General features: G+C 31.6%; 1 protein-coding gene across 2 annotated transcripts in view; it reads left to right on the top strand.

Annotated features, from left to right (window-relative positions):
* The first annotated feature begins 422 nt into the window (after positions 1-422).
* Positions 423-9338, top strand: part of LOC134696649 (heat shock 70 kDa protein 12A-like) — a 29341-nt gene continuing 20425 nt past the window's right edge. The window contains exon 1 of one of the 2 annotated variants that reach the window (XM_063558559.1): positions 423-489. The gene's annotated coding sequence lies outside the window, so the exon portion shown is untranslated. Of the gene's footprint in view, positions 490-7066; positions 7144-9338 lie in introns of those variants that run through there. The other variant, XM_063558560.1, reaches the window with a different exon arrangement.

Here is a 9338-nt window from a genome sequence, read left to right as displayed (position 1 = left end):
AAAAAATATTTGCATGCTGCTTATTTTGCAAGGTTCACTAAACGCAGTAAATAAAGATATTGAACGAAAAAAAAACTCTTTTTTTCATTTTAAAGAAAGAAACAAGGCTTTTAATTCAATAGGTTACGAATACAGATTGTTTTGTTTAACATTTTTCATGTATTCAACAGATATCAGTGATGCTTTCATCACAACAAACAGGATAAGGTCACAATCACAAAAACTAGATGTAAATATTTTTATATTTATTATAGTTGATAATGTTAAAAAAGCTCTAAAAGATAGCTTAAACAAGGGATAATCTGTGTCTCGGGTCACCCTACACAGGAATTCATGGAGCCTTTCATTTTCAGAAATTCATTTTTCGTATGAATTGACATAATTAAAAAAGGCTATTTTTAACAGTATGTTTTACCTGTTGCCGGGTTAGTATGCGAACTGAGAGCTACTAGTGGCAATAGTGGATTACCGTCATAGAACTAACTTTGGGTAAGATTTATAACGATCAATATTCGTTTCACTGCAACTATCTTCATTCTCTTTTTATTTTGCAACATAACAAAATAAATCGATATTTGTTTTCTTTTCTTACTTCTCACCTCCAGCCTTAAATGATAAGTTTTTTTCAGTTTGTTTCTTGCAGTTAACTTAAGCTTAATTTAATGATCAGCAAGAATAGCGTTGAATAGCGAAACACAAATATGATACGCATTGACAATTCCTAAATCAAATGTATATTTTTTTGTATATTTACATTTTAGTACAAAAAAAATTGGTTATCAATGAAATATGAGAAATTGAGTCAAATCGGCGTACTACACTTTAACAGCTAATGACCTATAAAGGTCAGGCGCGTTACGTTTGCGCGAATTATTCTAATACTTGCGTGGAAAAATCCATGTTTGCGCGACAAAACTCAATACGTTTGAGCTTTGAACTATTCTATCGGTCATCTTACATACACATGCTAACGATATAGAGTTTAACTCAATAATTGTTCACCCATACACAAGATTGAAAGTCCACTGACACGAGCAACTGTATTACCTTTGAGTAATATATAAAGGAAAATCAATTCTTGTTTTGATGGATTTACTTTCCGTATAGATTCTCAATTAAAAATCGAGGCATTTCCAAGAGACACACACTCATTTTTGCAGGCATACATGTAGCTTATGAGTACAAAGATAAGTTACTGTGATAGGAAAATGGTTTGCATATATTTTTTGGATTGCCATTTCATTTTTGGCAGAGGAAGTTGTCAAATGCTCCTATAAATGAAATTGCAATAAATATGCCGACTACTTAATAGAAAACTCTGTTACCAGCTAGTCCAAATTTAAACCAGCAATGTGAGTAACTGTGTCCCTTGATGAAACAAAACGTACCAACTATTGGCCAAAGTCTTTTCATAGCCATAACAATGAACAGTTCTAATCAACTCAACCAGCTATTTACACTTTTGTTGAGATTATTTCTCAAGTTCAAGCGACTACTAACATTTATATTAGCGGCAGCCGTTCAACAGTTTCTTTAAATATTAATTTTCCGTCAATGCTATCTGCAATACAAGAACAAGACAAGTACTGATCTTTAGATGATTCCCGTAAATTTATCATCCGTATGTATATTATATAGCATATTAATCTATTACAATAAAAATTCATAATTTCAAATAAAATTTGTAGATTTAGCTAACTAAGTCCTTATATTTGTATAAAATAACATTCGTTTATAGTGGAACATTGTTTTAGCAATGAATTAGCTGCAATCAAAATTTGCTTGCTAGTCCCTCTCTGTAATCACAAATAGATAACTCTGGCTCATTTCCTTTTTTTTTTTTTATCTTTTATCTTTATTCTATTTCCCATTCAATCTATTATAAAGGGAAGTAATTTCATGTAGTATTAATTCATAGTCTATTTCAAAAATGATAAAAAGTTCTTTATATTGGTAAGTAAAAATTTTAAACGTTTCAAATTTATGAAATTATATTCGTACATTAATTGTTTTGATACATCAATAACAAAAACTGAAATATATTGCATTGATTCATTTTGTAATTATTCAAAATTATATCAGAAACCTAAACATAATTATAAAAAAAATAAACCTGTTAAGGGGAGACAATTCTCGTATAACTTTTTCGAATTGGCACATAATACCACGGAATGTCACTCATCATACAAATGTCACATCCATATAATTAATTAACTGCGCAATCGCGCTCCACCTTCAATGATGTTTCTGAATTATAAATATAACCAAAAGTTGTTAATCTATAAATAGTGAAGACTAATGAAAGCTAACCCACTGTAAAAATATTTTTTTGCACTTTTTTAAAACTTCCTCAGGAAAAATTCTCTAGCCACTTGACTTTCATAGCTCAAAATTAACGTTTTTACAGAATATTTGAATAAAGTAGTTACAGATTATTCGCTTCTCAAAGTGTAAGACGCAATAAGAATCGTATGCTTGCACAATCTTACCGAAATACGGATTTAATTAAGTCCTAAACATTTTGACATTTCTTCGTATATTTTTATCGAAAACCGGTTTAAACAAATCACACGTACGTGTTAAGATCCGACTAAATACCTATTTCCAGATATGGTCAGGTAAAATTGCTATACAGTATATTGCGTTTTAATAGCTACAAAAAATCTCAGGTAAACTATTACTGGATTGATTTCACTTGACTGGGCGGGGTTTAAACGGTTTGCTTATAATAAACCAGTCAATCTATAGATATGTGTATTAGGATATTAAACTCATCAGTGAAGTGTCCAGTAATTTTTTTGTAAATAAGCTTCGCCCGATCAGTTGAAATAGCATTGGTAATACAGGTGAAGTGGCGCATATGTAATATCATATATTACCATTTATCATATATTTAGTACAAAATACAGCTATTTTGTATATCTAATAAAGGTTCTTTTTTCCAGTCTGTATCACCTACCCTGTATCGCATACCCCGTATCGCATGGCTAAACCCGTATCGCATGGTAAAACCCGTATCGCATACCTTTTTTTTTTTTAACTAAAGTCAGTTTTTTAGGGTTTTTTTTTGCTTAAGAAATTCTTTTCTAAAAACAGGTATTTTTTTGGAATGACGTCATTGTTTGGTATGTAACGTCACGTACATCAAGTTTTCATATTGTATGTGACGTCACGAACATCAAGTTTTTACAAATTTTTTGGCACACTCAATGCAACTATAAAAAATACAAAACACTTAAATGTATACAATAATAAACAAAATATTTTCAAAACAACAGATTGTAAAGTAACCTAGGTGCTTCGTATAAATAATTGAGCAGTTATTTTAAAGCTTTGAAACAAGACAAAAGCAGAACTGAAGGTAACCCAGTGCTATGGATCAGAAAACAGTTCATATACTATAATACTCTTCTGTTGAAATATATGATAAAGCGTATAATACATGGCAAAATCCGTATCACATGCCGTATCACCTAAAGGCCCTCGGGCTGATATTGATGTCTCGGGATGATACGACATATGATACGGATTTTGTCATGTATTATTCTCTATATATAAAACCGTTAGACCGATGGTTTTACCGTTTGAATGTGTGTACACTTGTAATGTTGGGGCCCTTTATAGCCTGTTGTTCGATGGCAGTCAAGGCTCCGTTTTAAAGACCGTACCTTGACCTATAATTGTTTACTTTCATAATTTGTTATTTGGATGGATGGTTGTTTCATAGGCACTCATACCACATCACCCTTATCATAATAAGTACCAAGAACAATTATCATTATCTCATAATCGTCGAATAGACATTTCTGTACAAATTAATCTCCGCCTGATCAGTTGAAAATTGGTAATACCGGTTGACTTTAACATTTACCTTTCGGGTATGCGAAGTAGAAGGATAACAGTACGTGCAGTTGATCTGTGCTTTTCTACTTTGTCAGCTTCCGGATGTGTTCAAACTTCTCTATGGGCCAACCATTTTGAAAAAAAAAAGTTTGCGAGTCTTAGAAATGATCGAAAACGTGTTGTAATTCGTTGATTTGGAAATGTATTCACAGCATCTGTCTTTGATAGTGGCAATGCCTTCGTTTGACAACATGTGTCTCTAAAGCTTTCTTAACTTGTGATACATTTCGTAGTTTCGGTATATACTTTTATTTGATCAAATAGATGGTAAAGATTAAAAAAAAAAAAAACTAATTGTTTATTTACCAGAAAATGAGTGTTGTAGATTTTTTTAAATTTTGGCTGAAGATATCAAGCATTTCGATAATTTGAAAGATAAGATACCCTGTCTGCTAATTATTTTAGGCGACAAAAAATTTACGCAAAATGATTTTTTACTTCGGTCTCCTCTCAGACGATAATATTTCAAATACTATACTCAAATTATATGATGACATTTTTAAACCGTTTGACTTCTTACTGTGAATATTAGATCACACATTCGTGTGAAAATACTAAAGCTGTATAATTTGAAAGTAGTTCTAATAGTATACTCGTCTATATTCTTCAATTAGTTGTTGTATAGTTAATAGTTCTGATTGTATTATAATGTAACAGATCATATATTTGGGACAAATACATGTAATATTTGAAGTCTGATATGTGAAATTAATGTAGGAAAACCTTAGACGAAATCAGATTATATGCCTGTCCCAGGTCAGGAGACTGTAATTCAGTGGATGTCGTTTGTTTATGTGATACATATTTGTTTTTCATTCATTTATTTATATATATGAGGCCGTAAGTTTTCTCGTTTGGATTGTTTTACATTGTCATATCGGGGCCTTTTATAGTTGACTGTATGCAGTATGGGCTATGCTCATTATTGAAGGCAGTACGGTACCCTATCGTTGTTAATTTGGTCTCTTGTGGACAGTCCACCTATTGGCAATCATACCAAATCTTCTTTTTTATATGCCTGTTTCAGGATCACATTGGAGTCATCTGATTTAGTTACAGTTACAAATTATAATGATATGAATTTTTGGAACAGGTATTATCAACGTTCTCCATTATAACATTCAAATAGCAGGATTTATCAAAGTTATTGTTTAACATATTAACAAATGCTATACTACTCTCTGCTATGAAACGAATTATAATGTCACGCCATCTATTTATGGTCTAATTGCGCTTTTATAAATCACAAAGTAGAAATATGGTAGGGCTAGACAAAAACACATTAAACTTTAGTCATGGCATTGATTTTTGCTAAAAAGTCGAAATTTTATCTTTCAACAAAAAATTTAAAGTTTTTTATTTCCTTTTATATTGAATATTTAACATGAAAGTAATAGCTTTTTCAAAAAAAAAAGGTAGCGGTCTCTTAGCTGTTGTACATGGAAAATGTACTTGTTTTGTAAATTAATTCATTCAGAATAGCCTTGCATTTGAATTAACAAAACAAATTTTACCCAACAAGCTATTGTCAGTATACCGTTTAATGATGGATGTCATCGTAGTAATCCGTCTAAGCTTAACGTACTAGATTGCCATAATCTTTAATATTAAACTGTTCTTTTAAAATGCCAACAGTATTTTTGTATTTGAAATTAATGATTTTCATTTATTTCTCTTTCACATTCTCCCATATACCATACGTATATATTTATATGTATATATATATTACTCGTCTAAACATCAACCCAACAAAGTTAGATTTGTAAATTTGCTTTTGTAAAAGTTTTTGTTCTTTCCTCGCTGGGTTTCGAACCCATGCTACTGAGATGATATCGTGACACCGAATCGCATGCACTGTAGGCGTCCCGCTAGACCACACAACCATCTGGGTTTCATAAAAATGAAGCTTACGGTAGCCGGGTGTTACCTTTCCTCGTCAGTTTTAATCTAACGTCGTACTACAGTACATGATATATAAGGCATGGAGATGTTATTCTTACAGATAAGCTAAATTATCTACAGTAAAAGATCCTACAAATTAATGAAAGGTACAGTTACAGAAAATAATTATATGTATAAGTACGTCTGAGCAAGTGAAAACTCTACAACAGATTTATCCATCGGATCACCAGCAGTGATGGTGATTCTTAGCTGTGTACATTATGTATATACAACTCGTCTAAACATTAACCCATCAATGTTAGATCCGTAAATTTGCTTTTCTATAAATGTATATATTGATTAAGATCTAGGTTACATCTCGTGATTAACCTGTTTTGTAGTCATTAGTTGTTCGACCTGAACGTCACTTTAAAGTAAATGCTAATATTTCTGAACGTAAATTAAAAAACCCCGATGTATATCATCTTCCGTATAACATGACAAAGGTGTTGCTGTGAATGTGGATGACGTTAGATTGTCTAGATACGAATTTATATTCAACAAGTCCTCCCATAGCTTTGCTCTGAAGTTTGATACACGATTGCACATACACATAATATGTTCAATAATGTTATAGAAAAACTGTCCACATTTATCGCATAAGAAAGGAGACTTTTCTGTTCGGATGACGGAACATAGGTCAACAATATATTAAGCTCCTTCTTTGAAGTAAGAATCAGCTTAAGCAATAACGTAAGCTCTGTGTGGTACAATGTGTTTGTGAATTGTGAGGAAATTTTTAAGTCACTCTCATCTGATATTCATTATTGCCATCTGTTGTTTTCAGAATTTGCTACTGAAGTGGATTTTGTTTTGTTTCATACAGACTTACTTGCAAAGCTGCCATATTTGATGAAATCTACAACAAAGATTATCAAATCATATTTAACGGCTATTCTGATTAAATCTGGTACAAAACCATCTTGCTTTTTGGCACATTTGTATCGTAATTCTAAAAGTTAAAGTAATAGCATACATTTTGGTAACAAAAAAAGAACTAAGTTTTTACATTGTAAAAACCAATCTTGAAGTGAAAAACTAGGCATGTAATCTAACAGGTATATGCACGTGGGTAGATTTCAACTAATGTTTCAATCATAATCATCATTGCACGGATCATTTGACAAAAGATTGATTTTGCAGCATCTGCATCTGATGTGCGTTCAATCGAGAAAAAAAATTGTAAAAATTGTTATATTGTAACACGCTTCTTTACTTTAAAGATACAGCATAACAGATAGAGGAAGTAGATTTAGCTCAGCAATCGATTATTAATCTCCATTAACCTTAATCTTTACGGTGAGCATATTTTTAAATGAACCGTTGCTACATTTTAAAATTTAGAAATCGAAGTATATTTTTCAAAATTGAAAAGTTTGTTGAAATATTTTTTGGTTTTTTTTTGCCAATAGCGGGGAAAGTCGTAAAAACTTTCATAAAGGCAACAGTAGTGTACCGCTGTTCAAAAATCATAAATCCATGGACAAAAAACACAAAATCGGGGTAACAAACTAAAACCGAGGGGAAACGCATTATATATAAGAGGAGAACAACGACATAACACCGAAACGTAACACACACAGAAACGGACCAAGCATCAGACACCACGAGAATAACAAATATAACATGAAAACCAAATACATGAATTTGGGATAGACAAGGACCGTGCCACGTCTTATCTCAATAAGATTAATTCATGCTTACACATTTCATTTATTACTAGTCTACTATTGGGGCCTTTTATAGCTTGAAGTTTGGTGTAAGCCTAGGATCTGTGTCGGAGACCATACTTAATTTGACCGACCTATCATAGTTTTCTGTTACAAATTGGGACTTGAATTTGGAATTGTCGCATTGGCATTAGTACGACACCTCTTATATCTAATATTTTCGAGGTACGAAGTAAGTTTTTTCTTTTTCTTCTGTGACTATCTATCTATTGACAGTTATAATGCATATTTAGGAACTATGCTATCAAGGTTCAATCCATAATTAGTACTAGAAGCAGGACTCTGTCGTGAAATTTTAGTTGATCTTGAATTAAGGAATTTATTTGGTTACATGTTATTAACAATTGAATTTCTACTTTCATTAAATTTTACCATTTTGATCGTAATTTCTGAAAAATGGCACTTTTTATTCTTCAAACTTCAAATAGCGTATATTACTGTTGACATTTTTATTGACAGTTTTCATATAAAAAAAATGTGGTATGATTGCCAATGAGACAAATCTCCAGAAGAGACAAATATGACACAGATATTATTTATTATAGGTCAACGTACGGTCTTCAACAATGAGCCAAGTCCATACCGCACAGTCAGCTATAAAAGTGCACGAAATGACAATGTAAAACAATTTGTGTCAAATGGTATTTTCTTGTTCAGAATACAAAATAAGACACTTTTATTTGATAAGAAACTTGTCTTTGATGATATTGTGTGATGATGTTGTATAAATGGAAGAGAATTGAAATTATCAATGTCGAGAAACTTATCTTCAAAGAGTTGTATCTCACTAAAAGCTTCAGAGTGTTCAATTTTACAGACATAGTGAATACTTCGTTTGGCACATGTTGTGCCACAATACCGTGAAATAGTGGTAATATAAGTCGAATTTCATATCTCGTTTTTTGGGTATTTAAATTTAACCCGTACGTCAAACAATAACATTATTTATCTTTTCGAATTTTTCAGGGAATGCAAGGATTAAACGGTTTCTAAAGAATGTATTTTTGATTACATTTTGTATCAAGTAAATTTGAAATGTTTTTAAACGATCAGTATCATTCCTTGTATATATAACATGCGTTCTGTAACATGTGTTTACATTTCTATATAAAATATTATTAAACCGAATATGCATCGTTAATGAAAGTGTATGTCCCTGACGTTTCATCGTGATTATATGGAAACTTAACCATACGAATATTTAACGACCGCAATTTATTTTATAACAGATCATTATCTTTCGAATAGTATTTGATCTAATCGTATGTTAGGTAGGTGCATTAAAAATGAAATTTTATGGTTCATGTCGCACGTTTAAAACCTTCAGGTCAAAAATATTATCAGAAATATTTTCGATCTTATCACAAGGCTGCCGTATTTGACTTGGCCTTCTCACCTTATGTCATAATCATGTTACATTGCTGAGTATATTTTAAGCTAAACATGTCCCGAATCTTTGATAAGTTTTGCAAGTACTAGGTTGATTTTATTGTCAGTGAACATTTTATCTCTAGTCGAACCATCAACTTGGCAGTCAGCACTGTTTGACTAATAATAAACATAATCATTATAATTTGAATTCAAAATCGGTATCGAAACCGATACTGGAACTGACTCAAAAGATAAATAATCGAAGGCAATAGTAAAATACCGCTGTTTAAAAGTTATAGATCCATTGAGAGAAAACATATCTGTTTGTTTCTCAAATGAATCCCATTGACTTGTGTTGCGCCTTGTGTGTTAACTGATAAAGTATTGTTGTTG

Source organism: Mytilus trossulus, chromosome 14 (genome assembly GCF_036588685.1).
Source record: "Mytilus trossulus isolate FHL-02 chromosome 14, PNRI_Mtr1.1.1.hap1, whole genome shotgun sequence".
In the NCBI taxonomy this organism is placed as follows: Eukaryota; Metazoa; Mollusca; class Bivalvia; order Mytilida; family Mytilidae; genus Mytilus; species Mytilus trossulus.
Note: the sequence above shows the minus strand (reverse complement) of the source record. Positions and strands in the feature narration are given on the sequence as shown.